The following is a 21586-nucleotide window of genomic DNA, read 5'->3' on the forward strand; positions in this document are numbered from 1 at the left end:
GGTAGTATTTTTCTAAATTTACAGAGAATGTTCTGTCCATTCAAGCTAGTTAGACTTTACATGATTTTCTGTCTCATCAGTTAGAGAAAATAAAAAAAATTGCAAGAGCTTCCAAGGATCAGAAACTCCCTGTGTGGTTCACAAGGATGATGGGTTTTTCTGTTTGTTTATTCAATGAATTTTGAACGCCTAAACACTTTTCAGGATACAAGTCTTGGCCTTTTTCTTTTTTTTCCTGTTTGATGCCCATAGGATTAGCACCTTTTATCACATGGTTGAAATATTAAAATAAATAGTTTGATTTTCAGACTTTTTTTCAGATATTTTTATAATCAAAGACAATCAATTTGTAAAACTTGCAAACTACTAACACATGGAGAAGGTAAGTTAATAAAGATGCCATTATATTATTAGAAGAGTTGGTAATGTTCATGTTTAAGAGGTAACAAGCGGTAAGGTTATGTTTTCTAGGAAGTTAATATATTAACAGCAGTTTCTCTCCACAAACTGATGGGCTGTAGAATAGGTGCTCATTTGTTTAGCTGTCTATATTTATATACATTCTATAAAAAGTAGGTATTTGTTGCCTTTAAGATGCTCTTAAACGGAGGGAGAGTGAGAAGACCAAGTAAGTAGAAACGCATGTGGAATATGAAAACATTTATTAAGAATACACCCCACATGTACAAAATGCTCTCATTTTTTCTGTTAGATTTAGGAGAGTTGTTCATGTGAAGAAAAAAAATAACTTCAAGTTTCTTTGTTAGATACTAAGCACTATGTCAAATGAATTGAGATAGTGGTTTTTTTCTTACATCAGAAGAATCCCCTTCAGTTCTTTCCTGGCTGTTCTTTGACTAGTACAGATGGGAGTGGAGATCTATATTTTGTGATCATGGATATGTCAAGTAGAATATTTGAGAATTTGGACTCTATATTAAGTGAATGTCACACTTGCTTTGTATATCCTTCCATAATTTTTCTCTTTAAGGCTACATTGCCATTATTATATCAGGAGCAGTTTATGACAAAATGATGACCTATCTGTGTAGGAGTTCACAAGTGAGTTACTGATCTGAATGGCCTAACCTTATGGCCTTAACAGGAAAAAAGTAGATGTGCCTGAAAATGCTATCTTTTGTGATTGAATGATACATGAGAAAAATGAAAAACTTGCAAATTGAGCCTCTTTTTGTACAGAACTGTCACTGCTCTGCTTAGCTGATACAGTCTTTTCAGCTGTCACTTTCACTATAAAAGATACAATGCCTGTGCCTGGATTTACTCCTGCTATACTAGTCAGATTTTTATCTAAAAGCCAAGTCTGATGCCTGCAAGGTTATCGACCATTTGTCCCGTCAGAGTGTCAACGTCTAGAATCCTGATTTTTCTGTGTTTCGTAAGTTCATTTTCAGTTTCTAAAGTATTGTTTCAATAATCAACACTAGACACTATTTTGCGCTTGCGGTGGGGAATAAGACAACTGTCAAACACAAATATTGGGCACTCTTTATACTCTGAGATATATTAGATGGTCCTTTATATTCTTTTTTCTTTTTGTTTATACTTCTTAAGAGTACGTTAATTTGAAGATACTTCTGTTTTCAGCCAAAACCAGCTGTGTACCTATTTTGCTCTTAAAAGTATGAGTGGCTTTAAAATCCTATAGCTGATAGTCATGACTGAACAAGGAATACTAATCCGTTTACGGGAAGGGGAAAGAAGGGCTGGGTGATATTTAGGATACTCCTGATAGCTGCAAAGTGTGTATATTGCAATTGTACAGTTGTCTCAAGCATTTTTGTCAGTACTACTTAGTCTTGATGTGCTGTTTTCTTGTCAAGCCAGTCTCAACATTCTAGCTAGGCGGTAGGAATGCCTTGGGTAGAGCCTTGCATTAAAAAGAAATGAAATAATGCAATGGTAATGCTCTTCGGTTGGGGAGGGGGAAATCTTGGCCAGATGGGAGAAGGGTGGGTGAATGCGGTGTGTATGTACGTATGCCTGTGTACACGTCTGAAATGTAGAAAGAGAAGTAAAACATAACTGAGTGGCTGCTTCATTGTCTGTTCTACGCGTACAGAAGAAGCAGAACACTCTCAGGTCTGAAACAGAGCACGGGTTCTTTGTTGTCCTTTTGGTGATCTTGGCTTTCTAAGTCAGCAGAATGAGACAGTTTATCCATGGTCTGTGATGTTAATGATTTAGAATGTTTTGGGGGTTTTGATTGCTGGGTGTCAGTTCCTGGTGGAAATGCTATACTACTTGACTGCTGGTTTTCATGACTCTCTCATACTATTGCAGTTTTTAGAATGGAATATGCTGTAGGGTATCCTTGATGGGTATAAATTGTTACACAAGTGCCTTATTGAGATAAAACTGTATGGTGGCACACACATTGCCAAAATGCCTTGTAAATCGGTTAGTATTTTACTCTAGATTGCTTCCTGGTGGTAATTGAAGCTTTATAATAGAAGGGTTTGTCGTGGTTTAGTTTTGATTCAATGGTTGAGATAAAGGATATGTTTCTAGAACTTCGGCAACCTTGCAGGTTTGTTTCAGGTCGGGTTAAATTCCTCTTAGTTACTGAATGATTTTAAGAAGAGCAAAGGGCTGTGTTCCCAACAGTGCTGAAGATAAGGTACTGAATGGGTGAGGGAGACCAACTTTTGAGGCAGAAGACGTGACATGGCATGGTGGCAATGCTATTGAGCTCTGCTCAAGCTGTGCTACCTAGCAGAATGCGTGAAGGTGCAGAGCCTTGCTGTCTTTCTAAAATATGATTTTCTATAAAATGTTTGGGTCTAAAAGATAGCAAGAATCTTGATGTCCTTTTAAGTCCCAATAAAGGTACACAACACTCATCACTCTAATTTGCATTCTGTCCTGTGCATGGACTAGGGGCATGAACCTTAAATTAGAGCTATTATAGCTAATGTTTGGGGGAAAAAAGTACAACTCATGAGTTAGAAAACGCACACGGAGAGAATGAGTTGTTCTCTTTCTATAACAGTAGTCACTTGCACTGTGTTTCACAGAAAGCTTATTTGAATATATTGGGCTATATTATCCTAATGTAGTCTCCTAATATTCTATTTACATCTATTTTGAAGTTCTTAAATAAGTATGTCCGAAACCTGCTTATTGTTGTTTTATTTAGAAGTAGGTTAGGTTATATCTGAATAATGTTGAAATCTGTTAAATCTTAACTGGTGGAGTTTTCAGTTGAGATTGTAAATGGCTTTTTTAACACTGCTTTTATTTGTGATGTGTGCTGATTTCCAAAATGTGTGCAAAAATATGGGGGGAGCGGCTTTGTCTCTTGGCCAGGTTATTTCCCCCCCCCCCCCCCATCCCCAGCAGGTGGCTATTACTCCTGTTGCACAAATACTGAATAGCTGTAACTGCTCCACAGTTAAAGACATTTATGTAAGTTCAGCAGCAGATGGCTTCTTTAAATGCACAAACCCAGAGACTGTCTTACTGAAGATGGAAAGAAAATCACTGTATATGGCACATGGCAAAGTGAAATATTATCCATGCTAATTATTCAGTAATTTAGATGAGTTGTATTTTTTTTTTCTTTTCCCCAGACAGTAAAGTCTGTAAATGTCTGTGACAAATACTGCTTTTGCATATTTCTGTAAAGCAAACAAACCTTGTTCTTAGTAGTTTTTTGTTTTGCAGGAGGCAGGCTATTATTTGTGCTTTTCTTCATCTCTCTTCTGGTACAGTAGTGCTTTTTGGGATGCTTCTAGTCTGATTGGCAGGCTGGCATATTTAGGCATGTCTGAAATACAGACTGTGTTTTTCGTTCAGACTGACACTAACTATGCCATGTTTGAAGTAAGTTATTGACGCTTCCTCTGCAAGAATAATGGATTTAAGAATTTAAACTGGAAATTTTGTACAATCCCAGTTCTGTGTGGTTTTTTTTCTTCGTAGAAAAGAAAAAAATACATCTGTCAAACACAAATGGAAAAGGAATCAAAATGAGGCAATTCTAACCAGAAAACAAGTTTTACTTTTAAGTTTCTTCACTGACTATTCTTCTGTTTTGCCTTTCAGTAAAGAACAAAGGGCTGGAAAACAGCCGTAGAGGTGGTAATCGTAATTGCCTGTATAAAAATGCTTGTGAATGAGCCTTCTCTGCAGCTATATCAGGGAGAGGGAGGTGGGGTGGGGGGGTGGGCACTGGAGAGGAACAATAAACAAACAAACAAACAGAAACCCAAAGCATCAAACCCAACGACTTCCCTTGCCCCCATCAGGTAATATCAATTATATATTTAGTAACAGTTCATGGAAACACTGGATGAGTGAAAGAGTGGTGAGCAAATTTATTTATTTATTTATTTTTGGTCAGGCAAACAGACTGGAGTGTAAGTATATAGATATTGGACTCTAGTTGCAATGGAAATCCAAAGTATAATAAAAATGTTTCCTTAGACAAAATAATTGAGTAATTCATTTATAATTTTATAAAGTATGTAATGATCTATTATTTCATTCCAAAAAATGCTTATTCAAATCAAAATTGTTCTATAAAATTTACACTTTCATGGGATTCAGATTTGTTTAATATAAGACAGGTACTAAATGTCCAGTATTACAGCCTTCATAAAAGGTATTATTTCCCAGAGTTCACTTAATGGGTGATCCCATACTGATCTTTGTCTGTGACAAACTTTCTTTGACTTCAGTGAGACTAGAATCAACATGTACCCAAAATCTGTTACCAAATCCTATTGATCTATGGATATGGATTAATGGTACTTGGGATGCTGAAAGTTTTGGGCTGCTTCCAGATTAGTCCCTCTGGACTTGAAAGAGGGATTCTGTTATTGTTACAGTATGTTATAGTGTACTTATCAGCTCAGATGACAGCTCAAATCTCTGTACTCTTCAGAAAGGTTCAGCATTAATTCTTTGTTTTTTATGGGATACTTATATATTCCATATATATATATATACATGCATTGTGTGAGTGTTTAATTTGGCTTATTGCACTCTGCTATTACACTATGTAAATGAGTGTTGACTATAAAAAGCAGTGGTAGTGAATTATGAGACTCATATTCTTGGAATTAATTTGATGACCAATTATGCTATTTTTGTCTCTGATATTCGAAGGGAAATGGGAGACATTCAAATGCAATTCTGGGCATTGTCAGTCTTTTCAGTGTTGTTTCAGTGTTGAGGTTGAAAGAGGACTGTAAAGAATTTTGAACAGAATTTTCAATCAAATGCCCAAGTTCAGTGTGTATGAGAAGCACTATGAGGTTATGATTGTGTTGAATGAAGAAATGATCAAATTAATTTCTAACTTTGGCAAAAACAGTTTCTTTAAATTACAGAATGTTTCAGTAGGAGAGCTGGATGGTATGTTAAAGATCTTGATTTATGTTCAATACCCAGTTTTGTTCCCTGCAGTTCAAGAGGGATGTTGAGGAACTGGGGAGCGCTGCTGCTTGGAGCAAATGATCTGGCGGGAGAGGCTGACAGAGTTAGGCTTGTTTACTGTGACAGAGAAGCAGCTATGGGGTGACCTAAGAGTATCCCATAGATGCTTGAAGGCTAGTTACAAAAATGAAGGAGCTGAATTTTCCTTCAGTGGTACCAGACCGGCCACAAACTGATGCAGTACGTCCAGTTATGCATGGGAAAGAACACTGCTGAGAGGCCAGTGCAGCCCTGGGAAGGGGCAGCCTGGAGAAGCTGTTGAATTTTCTGTCTTTGGAGGTCTGGAAGACTCAGCAAGACAAAGCCATGCCTGACCTTTTCTAGTGTTGGTGACAGTCCTGCTCTGAGCAGAAGATTGGACTGCATGACTTCCAGAAGTCTCTCTCGGCGACTCAAAAACTTAAACTGGTTAGAATTTTGATCATCCTCTATGCTCTTTCTTTTATGACTGTATTCTAAAGTGACTGGCTCAGATGTGTCTTTGAAAAAGCAAACACTGTCAAAAACTGTGTCCTGCACACAGTAAGGCAATGATTTCACAAAACTCTGCTCTTGCTTTGGAGAGAAAATAAGAATATCATAAAAAATCCCCTCCACTATAGCATTTGAAAACCATCCTGCTTTTCAGAAAACAGAGCTGATAAACGTTTTAGGTTTTTCCATAGTACTTCAAATCTTGCTTTCCAGAAAAAAACCCCAAAAGTATATTTGCACCCCAGACAAAAGTTAATGACAAATAAAATATTAAGCAGGCGTATGGGAACAGTATAAAGATAATTAATCTTATTATTTCTGTGAATAGTGTTCATAATACTATAATTTAGTTCTTTATTTGACACCTGGTTTATGACCTGTGAATAACTTTTGTGTCTGCTGCTTTTAAGCGGTTGCCCTAAGTCAGTGCCACGTGCCTCTTCTCTTTAACTGGAAATTGTCAGGTCCTACCTCATCTTCTAACAGGTGGTTGTTGTTTGGTTTGCTGGGTTTGTTTTTGTTTTTGTTTTCCAAATCTGCTTTTCTGTGGATACCATCAATAGTTTCTGTCTTGTTTAGTAACTTCAGTTCTGAGCTGGTAACTCATCTTTATTATTGTCATCTTCTACGCTTTCAGGAAGTTTCCTTTTTTTGTGTTTAGGCAGTATCAAAAGCACTGCAAACATCTGAAAATACAGGGAAGAGCTTCTGGCTTTCATTGTGGGGTATTTTATTTACCTTTGCTGTGGTCATACCAAGCCACTCACATTTAAGCTGTGTATGTCTTCATTTCTATGATGAAGTTTGGCATTACTATGTAATACTAAGTGTGTGTGTAAAATATATATATTTATATATATATAAAAGGTGAGGACTAAATGCTGAGCTACTCCAGGCAGAGGACAGAAAAGCAGCAGCCACAGAATAGACCTGAAAGTAACTATACTATCTTTTTTGTATTGCCTGTTATGTTTTCTATAATTTGTGGTCCAAGCATGCTATTTTGTAGTGCCAGAATTGGTACTGTTTCATGCTTTCTTTGTGGTCTTGATTATTACATGTTTTCACTGTGTGGTCAGAATGAGGTGTTGCAAAGGGAGCAAAAAATACCTGGAGCTGAACATTGTTTCATAGAGGAAAAATAAAAAAAAGGTGGGAATGAAGATTGTGTTCACATTATGTACATGAATGGCAGTGTGTGAAGTGGCATATTGAAATTACAAATTATAAAGATTTATTTCTTTATTACCTTGTATTAAAATAATTACTTTCCATAATAATTGCCAATTTATTGTAGGTTAAAAGACATGTAGTGAAATATGGGCGATGGGGGTGTTCTGTTGATTTCTGACAAAATCATCTTGGTGTAATGCACAATTGAGAAGGAGGTTCAAAAGTTAGAGCTCTCTCTAGCTTACACTTTCTGTTTTCAAAGTGGAGAATATTATTTACTTGATATTAAAAATGTGATGGAACTCTTTCAGGTCAGAGCAGGGTTAGTTGTTTTCTATCATGCTCAGGATAAAAGTATAGTTACATTTGAGTGCATGTAAGAAAGTTATGATGGCTTAATGATATACCTATTTACACTGCTACTTAAAGAGTAAACCAATAGTGTATATTGCACTGCCCACCTTATGTGTTTCTTAGCAAGCACTCTGCATTATTCATCTCAGAGAAAGGATCATCCAATCGGCAGGTTGCTTAGCGTGTTCCGTAAACAGTTCTTCTCGGCAGTCGATCTGAGAGTTAAGCAGACAAAAGCTGAATGGATATTGCTTTTCAAATTAGTACTGCTGTGTAATTAATTGCTCTTAATTAGCAAATCTTTTTTTAAGTATTCAGACTGCAGTGATGTAATTTGTTTTCCCAGGTAACTGATCACATAACAGGGCAGTTTGGCTTGGTATGGAAAGCTGCTTTCAACAAATGCCAGCTTACTTGCATGTTTCATTGGAAGTTTTTTGACTGAACCAGTGGTGATCTATCTGGTGACCTTCAAATTAACTTGGGCCTGCTCAGTCCGCCCAGCTGGCGTGCTGTTGCTTTAAGATGCGAGATGGGTGTATGGGCAGGGTGCTCTCCAGGAACTGATGCTGTTGCCTGTGCTACTCTCAGCTAGATGCTCAGAGTTTGGAAACGCATCTTCTGGGGAGGCATCCCTCCTTTGCTGGCATGCACAGGGACCGGTAAGGAGAACTAGGAACAATGTTTATTGTGATGGTGAAATACCTTCAGACTGAGCTGGTGAGGTTCAGCCAGCCTGGATCAAAAAGGTATCCCTTCCACAGAGAGGCAAATTTAACTTTGTGGTAGTATTTTTATATTTTATATGATTTTATATTGTGACAGTACTTGTGATAGATGTGCTGTGATAGTAGGTGACAGTGATAAAACTTTCAATTTCCTTTTAAAACTGAGTGGTATGTGTTGCCTGCTACATGGTTAGTGGTCTCATCTGCTTGACTTCTTTTAGAATTTGAATTTTCCACACATCGCTGGGCAACAGAGGGTTACAAATCTTAGAGAGATAATTCTTACTATGACGGATGTTGGTATTTTTGAAACTCACAAACAAGTGTACAAACTGAAGTGCCAGGCATCCTGAACCAACCCAAGTTATTTTTTCATTGTGCTTGTGGCTTTGCTACGCAGTTCAGAATACAGAGTCCAAGAAAGACCTGTAAATGGGGAATTCCATTTTGAATTTTTAATAGACATTGTCACATTGCAACCAGCATTTGTATTAAAAAAACCTTGTCAAATAAGAGAGGATTTTTTAATTTTGTATTATTTTTTTTATTAGTCAGAGCTGGCTGGATTTGTACATGCTTATCTGGGCAGCATAAAATTAAGAAAGAATATCGATTTAGAAGGAAAACTCTGTTCACAAGTCAATGAATTAAAGAATTGTGGTGTCTAAAGGATTTTACAAGCTTTAAAGCAAAGATACTGCCTTGTATAGCTTACATCTAGGGCCTTTGAAAAAACACTTGGGAGTGTGTAACAGCAGGAACTACATGGAAGAAGGAAAGACAGAGGGTGGAGTTTGGGGAGAACTGGAATGCAATGCAAACGAAGTGAACACCTGATCAGGGATATCTGTTGTTTTCTGCAGTCCATGCTTTTGTTACATTTCACTTTCTGAATGTTGGTGCCTGTTATTTTTCTGTGTCTCTTTTACAGAGCTAAGGGGGGAAAAATAGGTTTGTCAGTCTTGTATATAGCTTGCTTATTGTGTATCTTTGTTTTGTCTCACAGGAAAGCACGCTGCTACTTCCTTAACCTTATTGTTTTCCATTTCTCAGTCAGTGTTTCAAAAAGAAGCAGCATTTCTCTGAAATCAAGAATTACAATAGATTTCATGTATGAAACACCTGGGCAGTAGGAAGTGAAACAGAACTTTTTAGCTCTCACTGTTTTATGGCAAGATTTCTGTTGCCTTTCCTTCCTGTAAACACAAGTAGTCACTTGGAGTGGGAAATAGGCTGTTTACAGGATATTTTTCTGCATGAAAGGAAGGAAAAGTGCCTTTACAGAGATCAGCCTATTGTGTTGGGAATATTGGAAGTTGTATGGAGCTAAATTGAGTTTAGTGTTTGGAGGGGAAATACGCAGCAAAATACATGTAATCAGTCTTTACCGTGTGAAGTGCTAGGTGCCCTCATCAGCTGCTGAAATCAAAGCGGCAGTTAGGACATGGCGTGCGCTTTAATTTTAATTTACAAATCCTAAGTGTAACCTGTGATCATTGCGAGAACTTGATCAGATATAGGCTAAACTTGAAAATAAAAACTAAGAGCTTATGGCATGGGGCTTTTTTGTAAAAACAAGCACTTTTGATACTTGTACTTTTCATTACTGCTTCAAGTTACTTTTGCATATCTGTATTCCAGCTGGCTGTCTTTGAAATACAGTGTCTTTGATAAGGAAATGTCATAATTTGATTTTTCTTGAAAGTAATGACTTCAAATGTACATGTAGAGTGTATATATTTTCGAAGTTCTGCTTCACCTGTGAAATATGTTAACTATAATTCTGTTATGAATTGGGATACTTGCCTGTGTTATAAAATTATTTTCTGTGAATAGTTATTTGATTTTCATTTGTTTTCTGTAGCACCAACAAGAACCTTTATCATCAGTAAGAACTGTGGATTAGGTATTTAAATTCTTCTTAAGCATTATAGAATAATCTGGCTTTCCGGACATCTCAGATGTGTGTATAAGCTGATAGGACAGACAATGGCTTTGTAGATAAAACTGAGCAGGGTAGGGGAAAATATGCATGCAGTATTACTTGTCTGTTAGCTGTACCTATTTTGTCTCTTTTGTCCGTTGTTCACACAGAAATTCTACTGTCTGGGCATTTCAGTCTAATTTGGCAAATAAGACTGAGCATGTGTACGTGTGTATGGAAATGGCAACTGAGAGGGGTCTGTCTTCGGGGTCTGTCTTGGTCAATGTGGCATGTGCCTTGTGTTTGTCCTTATGGAAGAAATAGAATCCTTCCTTTGCTGCATGTGTGTGTTTTTGTGTTCTTCTAAGCCAGAAATGTCTGGTTGTTTGCTTTCTCTCTCTATTTTTTAATTCTTTCTTCATTCTAAGTAGAGAGTTACTAAAAGAGCTACTGCAGTCATGAACGAGACTTTATCTAGGTGTAGAGGAAAGCATGAGGTTTCTTCTTAAAAGTTTGGAGTCTTGAAGAAACAAATGCCAATAGCATCCTACAATCTAGACCAAATGGCTCACAAAGCATTAGCTAGTCTTTGTGGCGCTATGTCTTAATTTATTTTGCTCAACGACATACCATTTTGAACACAATATTTTTTCAAAATGAATGGGATCTCGGATGTAATTACATTTTTGTCCTGTATATTCTTTAATGAGGAAACCATTAGGTTTATATTTCACATGTAAGAAATGTTTTTCTTTGTATGTTGCAAATGTAATATATCCAGCTTCATTTTGTATGTGTAGGAGTTTGAATTACACTTTTCTAGTACATTTGCAAGGCTTATCTTTCAGAGATTCACTATGGCTTCTTCCTTCCCATGAAAGTTCTCCTATATTCCCTCGGATACCCTAGCAGAAATACAGCTCCTTTACTACGAGGTGAGCATGTCCAGGGTACATTGGACCTACTGTGTAGATTGACCACAGGAAGCTGGTATTCTGGTCATACTGAACTTGCTGTGGAGTTTCTCTCTGCAGTGACCATCTGTACAGTGTTTCAGAGCATGAGGAAGCCTCCTTGTAAGTAGGCTGTCCTGGCTAGGGTGCTGCCCATTTGCCCATTCTTTCTGGAATCAGTTTCTATTGCTTAGCTGAAACTTTTTGAGTATAGAAAGAAAATGTGCCGGGAGAAAATCAGATGTCTGGTACCGATATTATTCTCTCTCACTTTTGCTATGATAACAAAATAGGAATAGAAAATACTAAAAGATTGGACATAAGTAATACCAAAGATCTGTGCAGAAAATTCATGTTTTTGTGGTTGAAAATAAGGTGCAGTGCATGGCAGGCAACGGTTTTATGAATGACTGACCTTTTGCCAAACAGGAATATTAATAACGATGGGCCTTCCTAATCTACTTAGGAATTACTTCTACCTGTGTTGCAGGTATCTTTTTATGTGAACTCTCCTGTGCCTTGTCATTGGCGAGGTAGGCTTCCTCGTCGCTGTAGAAGCAAGGCTCTAGTTTTCAAATCCAAAGGGCATTTCAAAAAAGAAAAGACTAACAAACCAGAAAATGAAATGCATGTATTAATTCCTGGAGAGAAAAACCGATGCCGGTGGGACTCAGATATCCAGGAAAACAGATGTATGATAATTACTTTACGCTCAGGCGTTTTGTGATATCTAATGCTACAAATACGTTTTAAAGTACGTTCAAGAAAATAAGCATAGTTACTCCTGTTTTCTGGTTTAGAATTTGTTGCTTTCTGTGAGTTTGAAGGAATATACATTAAGTGTTGAGTATTTCTTTTTTTCCCCATTTAGAGGTCTTTGTGAATGTAGGGGCAAGATGTTGGGGAAAAAAATCTTAGAATGGTAGTGAAATCATGAGTTATTTGAAAAATGTATTTAAATTATTTGTCTTCTCAATTCTTAAATAATCTTTTCTTGATGCAGTGTTCTGTATGAGAACTTTGGATTAAAAAAAATATATATGTGGACAAAGCCTTGTGTTTTCCCATTTGGCTGCCTTACAAAAGAACTACATAAATCTCTAAATCCTACTTTACTTTGTGGATCAATTGATTCCACTTTCAACTGCCATAAATAGGCAATCTGGAAATTGTCTTTGAGACAGATATTTTGAAGCTTGCTCTTCTAGTGATTTGCAATGTGTGAAGATATCATTTTTTTAGTAAGACATTAATAATGGAATTTTCATAAAATTATTTATAGAAAATTGAAACCAGTTTCTTCTTGAAGACTGACCAAATTCCATAGCCATTCTAAAAAATCTATTTTCCATTTTTGCAGTTGCTTTCTTGTCATGTATTTACTTTTCTGGTTCTCCCTCTGGCTGATACTTCCTCTCATGCAGATAATATAATTTATGAATCCAGAGGCTCCTATTGGAAAATAAACATGTATTTTGGTTATTCTTATCCGTCTGGAGACAGTTATAGGGTTTTTTGTTTGTGTGCATATATATTTGATTTAGTTTATGATTAAATTTCAGTTTTACTTTGGAACAAATGTGTCTCTCAGTGACACTGTGAAACTGCAGTATGGACTTGTACCTATATAGAACTATGTGTATCTCTTATAAATTGTGATAATCCTTGTTTTAAATTGTTGTCCGTTTGTCAGATTGGACTGAAATACGTGCCAGTTGCTGCCCCTGGACCCCTGTGTTCAGCTTTGGGCCCCTCACTGCAGGGGGACGTGGAGGGGCTGGAGCGTGTCCAGAGCCGGGCAGGGGGCTGGGGCAGGGGCTGGGGCACCAGCCTTGTGAGGGGCGGCTGAGGGACCTGGGGGGGTTGGCCTGGAGAGGAGGGGGCTCAGGGGGGGCCTGATCGCTCTCCGCAGCCACCTGACAGGGGCCGTAGGCAGCGGGGGTCGGTCTCTTCTCCCGGATAACGAGCGACAGGACGAGAGGAAACGGCCTCACGTTGCGCCAGGGGAGGTTTAGGTTGGGTATCGGGAAAATTTCTTCACGGGAAGGGTGGTGAAGCGTTGGGACAGGCTGCCCAGGGAGGTGGTGCCGTCGCCATCCCTGGAGGTGTTTAAAAAATATGTAGATGTGGTGCTGAGAGATGTGGTTTAGTGGTGGGCTTGGCAGGGCAGGGGTAGCGGTGGGACCTGATGAGCTCAAAGGGCTTTTCCAACCTAAGCAATTCTGTGATTGTACAAAGATAGAATTTTTGCTCCCAACAATAACATAGATGAGAAATCTGTCCTATTGGACTATCTTTCATTCTTCAGCTGTTTGTTTTACTGTATACAAAGATTGTTTAGATTTTGGATACTCTTACTTCTTATGGGTTTTAGGTGGTGTTACTGTGTTCCCAAGTTCGTTCTTCCAGGATTTGTGAATAAAATGTTAAAAAAGTTTATCTCTGGCTTTAGTTTCAGCTTTTGCTTGAGTGAGGTTTATGTTTGAAATCTGTCTTCATCAGATGTTATTTTGGGGTTAGGAATGAGATTTTTCTTCATTTTTTTTTACAAATTGTGTCTTCTGTTGGCAAACAGATTAGTTATCTAATGATACTGGTCAACAGTACTGCTGGTATAGTTTAGTTTTGGTTTAGTTTTTTCCATAAAGCTGCACTGGTGAAAGTTTTTGCTCAAGCTCTAGGTTATAACTACACCAGGAGTTTTTTGCTAGTGTGAGCATACTTAGTTTTGTCCAGGCCTAAAATGAGGTTAATAGTATACTGTCCTGCATTCCATCGGTACGGGCTTTTTGTTTGTTGCTGGTGTCTATAATACATACATTTGCAGTTGAGTTAGGATTTTGAGGCTTTGTGTTCTTTTCCATTGTATGCACTATTCTGTGAAGTACTTACTAGAATTATTTTTATCCCTATGGTGGTGATTTAGTACAGGAAATAACATCTGTTCCTGCTGTGTGTGTTTTTCTTTTTTTCCTTTCTTTCAATATGAATGTAACATTGTGTATTTTCAAGCTAGATGTTACTATCTGAGGTCATGCTAAAAGGAACTCCCTTTGAAACTGTTAGCGCAGATGTAAAATAGGTAGCCAGATCACCTTATTGGTACATCATGGTTTTATGTTCTCTATCTCTGTATGTTGATCAGACAGACCTCTCTAAAATATTTGTACTTTACATGTACTTTTATTTTACTTAATTTAGAAGTAATAGTAAAAATGTCAAATGTAAAGTTTGCAGTGTTGGATACTTTATTGGCTGGAAGTCATCCCACAGATTCTCATAGAATGCTTCTAAACTTTTTTGATGAACTGACTACTGTCTTCCCTCAAAACATTTTGTGTAATTTCATGAATTTTTCTCATCTTTGTAATTGAAAATATTATTAGGCTACTTGCTTTTTATGTTATGGTTTTAGGAATAGCTGTGGACCCTTTATCATGACCTTTGAAGCAGAGCCATAATGAAACAGTCTAATGGTTCGGCAGCTACTGGTTCATGACCTCTTCCCCTAGCAAAGTTTTTTTTCCATTTATTGCTGGGAAAGCACACAGATAAAAGCTTTAAATTCTCTGTTGCAACACATAACATATGGTATGTGTTACACTATGATGAATTTTAAAGCCACTGATGTGTTCTGGATACTTTGTTTTCATGTATATTTTACATAAGTGTTCATTTATGATTATTGTTTTTACTTACTCCTTAGTATCGTAAGTGCACATGTTCAACTGAAAATAACCCCCAAACCTCTCTCATTTGAATTGCAGGTATCTCCATTTTACTGATACCGGAAAAAAAGTGACTCAAGTTGGCATCCTTTGGGAATCCTTCTAGCCAAAGGTATGCCTAATTTCTAACTAGTGACAAATATCTTTTTAGTATGTTTGGAGTATTACCTGACCTCTTAAATAACATGGCAGCTGTGCTACTGTCTGTCTTGATGTTTGACATCTCACAAACTGAATTTCCTGGGGATATCTAAAGCATCTTAACAAACCCATAAGAGAATCGTTTATATGGCTCAGTGTACAAGTGAAGTTCAGTCTTTTTTGAAATGTGTAACTTGGCAGGTTGCCTCTCATTAATATTGACGCGTATGGTACGATCACTTTGAGCCAATGCTTATTATACAGCTGTTATTCTACAGAAGGATTCCTTAATATATTGAATAAGTTAAAAATAAAATCATTATTTCGGTGATTTGGAAATTCTTAGCTTGGTCTTCCTCTGGAAAAGAGCTAATATGACCAGAAATAGACACTAGCATAATATGCTGAAAGAGTGTCCTTTGTAAGGGCTAATTAAGCTACTTGTAGAAAATTCTGAGCCCGCAGCTGCCAAAAATCATGACATCTTGATGTTTCCTGTAGCAAGAATTAAGAAGTACAGTCATACTCCTATAGCTCTTAACTCTGCAAAACTCCTTGATCTATTCTAACTGGATTGCTTTATAGTTCTAGTGTATGGCTCAGGTTTAGAAATACTTCATGTTGGCTGAACACAATCTGTCATTTAATGAAGATACGCTCCCTGCAGCACAGTGAAGAAATAATTAATGTATTGGGGGATGAACACATTCCCGTCCCTGTGTGCAGGCATGTTTAGTTTGGAATAAAACCTGCTTGTGGGGATTTATAGATAAATTGTTTACTTTCTGCAGCATGAAAACATTTGGGGACTATTTCAATACAAACTTGAAAAACGTGATCAAATTCATTTGTTCTGTTTTCACTCCAGGGGTTCACCAAGAATACCGTAATCTAGAGCGAAATCTGTAATATGTAATTCTTCAGTTAATATTATTACCTAGTAATCTGGTCACTGTCAGACATTATAAATATGTACTGTAACTGCTTTTGTTTGGAGTATCATACTGATAGTTATAAAAAGTGGGAAATAAATTGTGTATAATTGTGTGAGACTTCAGTAAGAGTTTTAGAAGTATGCTTAGTTGCTTGTGGTCCAGATGAAAAACTTTCAGTCTTTTACAAACCAAAGAAAACTAACTGAAAAGTAAAACGATGATTGCAAAATTAGCAATATGGATTTCTCATATTAAAAGGTGACAGAGATAGTAGCAAGAGGGAGAAGTAGTTGTGGAAGATCTCTTTTTTAGAGAAGAAATAGAATAATAGTACAGGGCTACAGTATGCTTTGTGGCTCATTCAACATTCCTGGGGCAGTCTAATGTCAAATGTGTATCAGAGGTGTGTACCAAAAATTAAAGGTAAGAGGTATTAAATGTTTGTTGATGTGAGGCTACACTTTGATATAATTCAGGATTTCACAATTTTACAGCTGCTGTAGGAGAAAGTAGGTAAGGAAAATGCTGAAAAGTTTTCTTTAAGAGAAGCTCTTAATATTTTCCTACTTTCATGTTAGCACTGAAATTACCTTTCAATGAGTATTATGGGAAGAAGTGCTGTACTCATGTTCCTTCTTTTCTATGTAATGGACAGATTTTTAAGGGGTGGGGAGGTGGCAAGGTGAGCCCCTTCTGCCTCCCTTCTTTCTGTATTAATAATATTATGAGGCTATGATCAATGTGAAATCATATCAAACTTAAAGCAGACACAGAAGTTTTAGGTAATCTTCTAAACTAGGCTGCTAATTTTTGTAGTAGTCGCTTTTTCTCTTCTTTACAAAGCACCAAAATAAGGAATTATATACCTTTATACCAAGAAAAGTAAGTGAATGTTCTGAGAAACTAGTCTAATTTAGCTTTTTCCCTGATTATTGTTACAATTGAAATGCTGTGTTTTGTAAGAGTAGATTTTTATAGAAACAAACTATAAATTATATGTAATATATGAAGTGTAACTTATTTAATATAATTTTCTTCTTGTATTCATTCTAGTCTCTTCATTTGCAATTTTTTCAAGCACCTTCTGTAGTAAATACAATGCTGTGTGCTCTTTGTTCTTTTTACACAGGAAGAATGTAAAAGATCATTCGTGAAGCTGGTTAGAAACTTCTCTTTTCTGGCAAAAACTTACTTTGCCTGATCCATTTTTTTCTTAAAATACCCCTTTTTTGAGACAGGAAAATAAAACTAGAGTTTTGTGTTTGGTTTTGGTTGTGTTTGTTTTTTTTTTTTTAATGGAACTGTCCCAAAATCTTTTTAGTTTTTGTAAGTTCAACACCAAGCTATGTTTGCCTAGGAAGCAAACAAAGCTTGTAAAAGCTGGTGTGCAAGCATCTAATGTCCATGCTGGCCGCCAGCTTTTCTGACTAGGCTGTAACTGGTGTGAGGCAATGTTTTTCTTTCTGACTGAGCCTGGTGTAGTGATGCAGTTCCCATGACAGACATCTACAACATAAACAAGATACCTGACTAGGGAGGTCAGCCAGACATGGGAGACAGAGCAGAAAGAGAGCAGAATTACTAACAACAGCTGCTTGTGAAGTACCCATGGCTGTTGAAGATACAGGACAGGGATATCCATCCAGAATATTCCAGTATTCCAAATGCAGGCTTGAAGATAATTGCTGCCTTATACTTTATAGTACTCTACATGCAATTGCAGTTTGTACTTCTTTTCCTCCAGTCTAGTAGTTTTCTCTCTGCATCATGTTGATGACATCAGTAAAACTTTTAACTTTCATTTTCAGCTACATATTGTTTCCAGGAGAAAAAAAAATCTGAAAGAAGAATTGATTTTTTTAAAATTTTTATTTTAAATTTGTTATGCATTCAGAAATTTGTAGTAAAGATAACTGCTTTTGGATTCTGTATAGGTTTGTCAATCTATTCAAAGAATCATAGATTTAAGAGAGTCTGAATAATTGACCTTCCTTGCCAGTGGTTTGGCATGGTTGGCTTATGCTTTGATGCAAGAAACAAAATTGAACTTTCTGACCAGCCACCTGAGTCCCTCTGCCCTCTGTGCACTACAATATTTAAACTGGGTGGATGCTCAATAGCTACATGTTACTGTATATCAGGTTTGAAGTGGCTTCCTTTGCTCACATGAACTTAATAGTTTCTTTCCACTTCTCATCTAAGACTCCATTTTTCAATAAATGGTCTGTTCCGTAATACGGAATAAGATCACCAGACTCTTGTGTTGCTGAGCCTGATGAAGCTCTGCTATATTAATAGCAGTGTAGAACATACCTCTGAAAATTTTACCTACTACTTTTCATATAAGCAGTGTGTTTTGTTTCAGAATTAGTCAGACTGAGAGGACAGTATTTTAACATATTTGGTATTATGTGTTGTCAAGAATATCTGCATTTGCATAATGCTAATTATGTAGTAAATGAGAACTTAACTCTGCTAAATCTATTTTAGTATTGTATGATAACTGCTAGTACTGTATGTGCTGTATCTTTTGGCTGTACAGTTAGCTAAGGCATAGTAGCTGTTCAAAGAATTCTGGCAGAAGCTGGAAAACAATTTATAATTCTTACTTGCTCTCTCTGTGGTTCAGAGTAATAGTAGTTGTAATATAATAATGCTGCAAAAAGAATGAAGATTACAGATGTCTAGTCTTGCATGTATTAATATACTAATGAGATGCATTGTTTTTCCTTCATAATTTGCAAGGTATGTGACACAAGAAATACTGTTTTTTTTGGAGCTGGGGGCAGAAAACTGTGGTTTTCTCATCCATGAACCAAATACACATTGATTTTTATTTTTTGGGATTTTTTTTGTTTGTTTGTTTTTCCATATATCCTACTAAAATGCTTATGTCAAAATAATTCTCTTGGTATATCTTAAAATTATGGTAGTACTGGTACTGATACTGATTAGCAGTTTTGGTAATCCTGATTTTGAAATGTGTAAACCTAGAGTATTTTGTAGACCATAAGAAATTTTTTTCTATCATAAGTACAGGCATAAGGAGATGAAAAGAAAATCAATCTCATTGTAGAAAGCTGTAGTGGTTTTGTACCTGAAGGAAGTTAAGTAGTAATAGTAGCACTAAAGTAAAAAAAAAATATTTGAAGTTTGTTTCCGTTTAAGGGGTATTTTAGAAATGGTCACACAACTCTAAATGCTTGAGAAATGTTTACAGTTGCAGGTATTTAAAAAGGAATCTGAATTACTTGTATTAGGATGTTTAGCTCTTGCAGCTGCACAGGCCTGCGTTATGTCTGTAGGTATACTGTTAAGGCAGAGGAACAGATACTAAAATTAGAGGCTGTACATCCACATAGAATATATAAATGACAGATTTAAGTGATACACTTACCCATGCTTACCTAAGTCATCATCTACTTCCTGGGTGACCTTTTGATTGGTAGCATGTGTCCAAATATATTAAGCGAATATAGAATCAATAAACATAAAAGCAGCATTTGGTCTTAGTTTTGCATCCAGTGGCATGTTTTGTTTTAGTAATAGTAATAAATAAATAAGTCCACCACTCCTCCACCTTTAGTTACTGATAAACTGAACCACCACTTATTTCGTATTTCTGATAATTATTGTATAGGGACACATGTACATAGGACAACATATCTGATTTTAAGTTTGGCATTTTGGTAGTGTATCTGTGACCTGGGAAAGAACCTGCTTCTAAAGGCTTATGCATTTATGTGAATTACTGAAAATCTGAAGTATTGAGAGTTTGTTTGTGGTGTTGATAGTTACGATATGGTGGTAGATAGAACAATACAGCTCACATATAAACATACCATATTTTCAGAAACTAATGCAAAGAAAGAATGTATAGCAGTAAATCCGATCCAAAAAATTACATAGATTATAATGTGATACAACTTTTTCATGGAGAACATGGCACACATTTTGTGCAAAGAAGATTGTTACAAGAAGCTGAACTGTACTGGACAAACCACAGAATTGCTGAGGTGGGCAGGCATCTCTTCAGATCACAGAATCACAGAAAGGTCGGGGTTGGAAGGGTTCTCTGGAGATCATCTAGTCCAACAGCCTGCTAAAGCAGGTTCACCCAGAGCAGGTTGCACATTATTGTGTCCAGGTAGGGACTCCACAGCCTCTCTGGGCAGCCTGCTCCAGTGCTCTGGCACCCTCAGGGTAAAGAAGTTCTTCCTCATATTCCGGTGGAACTTGTGTTTCAGCTTGTGCCCATTGCCCCTGGTCCTGTTGCTGGGCTCCACTGCAAGGAGCCTGGGCCCATCCTCCTGACACATACCCTGTAAGATACCTGCATGTTTTGATAAGATCCCCCTCAGCCTTCTCCTCTCCAGGCTGAACAGGCCCAGCTCCCTCAGCCTCTCCTCGTAAGGGAGATGCTGCAGTCCCCTGATCACCTTCACTAGCCCTCCCCAGTAGTTCCTTGTCTGTCATGAACTGGCGAGTCTGGAGATGGCCACAGCACTCCAGATGCGACCTCACCAGTGCTGAGTAGAGGGGGAGGATCACCATGTTCCTCCTGATGCACCTCAGGGTCCCATGGGCCTTCTTGACCACACAGGCACGCTGCTGGCTCATGGGCAACTTGCTTTCCACCAGAACTCCCAGGTCCTGCTCCACAGAGCTGCTTTCCAGCAGGTCGACTAATAAGTGAAAAATAACTAGCTGGAAATGCAGATAAACACATACCATTTTTGTCAATAGCAATGTGATATGTTTAGTAATCCCATATGATGTCTGATGTCTCAAATATCCCTTTTCAATCTCCAAATTGTTATTTTTTTCCTCTGTGAGAAGAATTAAAATATACTTACTCAGGTATAAATAAAATACCAAGCTGCTTTATTTTTCAAGGCATGGTATGCTATATACTTCAGTTTTGGCGTGGTACATAGTCATAATCTTTCTTCTGTCACCCAGGAGAAATTATTAGATCACATAATCCAAAATACTATTAATACTGTTTGTTTGTTTTTGCAAAATCATATCAATCTGCAGAGTTGGTCTTGCTAGTCTGGTTCTCTGTTGTAAATCTGGCAGGACTTACCAGTTCAGGCCGAGGGCTATTTTGGTTCCTAAGGGCAGCAAGCCAAAAAAATACCTGTGCTGTTAGGTTTCTCTGCACTGTGCCTCACAAAGTCTGGGGTTCTGGGAAGATTTATTAGGTTGGTTGGATCTGTCCATTCAACTTGCCGAAACTTGGAAAGCAGTAGGACTCTCTTACCTGTTCAAATGCTACACCACTCTAAATAATAGAGATAACAGTAAGAAGCCCTAGTTGACCACTTGTGAAGGCGTGCATTAGCAAGGTTCACCAAAAATAGAAGTCAGAGTGGATTAACATGCAAGTTAATAAAATGGAAGAGCTTACTAATTTGTGTTTTGTGCTAGCTGTTTTGGAGGGGCCGTGGGCAAAAAAGAGGGAGTGTTGGCAGGTTGGGTATACGGAAAGGAAGGCTAGGATCGAGAGCTGGAGAGTGGTGAGTCTTAGAAGGGGGATGGCTGTTTTCAAAGACATGTGGAGAACCTAGTGTAAAACCTTTTTTCCCTAGCCCTCAGCAAATGCAGTATGTATTTTCTTTTTGAGGAAGAAGCTGATGCACCACTGGTGCTAACTAAAAAGATAATAGAAGTACAAACAACAAATGCCCTAATAACCAAATAAAAAGAA

General features: G+C 37.3%; 1 protein-coding gene across 8 annotated transcripts in view; it reads left to right on the plus strand.

Moving 5' to 3' along the window:
• SIPA1L2 (signal induced proliferation associated 1 like 2) overlaps positions 1 to 21586 on the plus strand; it is a 151861-nt gene that overhangs the window by 15967 nt on the left and 114308 nt on the right. For 7 of the 8 annotated variants that reach the window (XM_055810595.1, XM_055810597.1, XM_055810598.1 and 4 more), the window contains exon 2: positions 14837 to 14909. The exons of the other annotated variant lie outside the window; for it this stretch is intronic. The gene's annotated coding sequence lies outside the window, so the exon portion shown is untranslated. The remainder of the gene's footprint in view (positions 1 to 14836; positions 14910 to 21586) is intronic. 8 annotated transcript variants of the gene reach the window in all.

This window comes from Falco peregrinus, chromosome 7, assembly GCF_023634155.1.
Source record: "Falco peregrinus isolate bFalPer1 chromosome 7, bFalPer1.pri, whole genome shotgun sequence".
In the NCBI taxonomy this organism is placed as follows: Eukaryota; Metazoa; Chordata; class Aves; order Falconiformes; family Falconidae; genus Falco; species Falco peregrinus.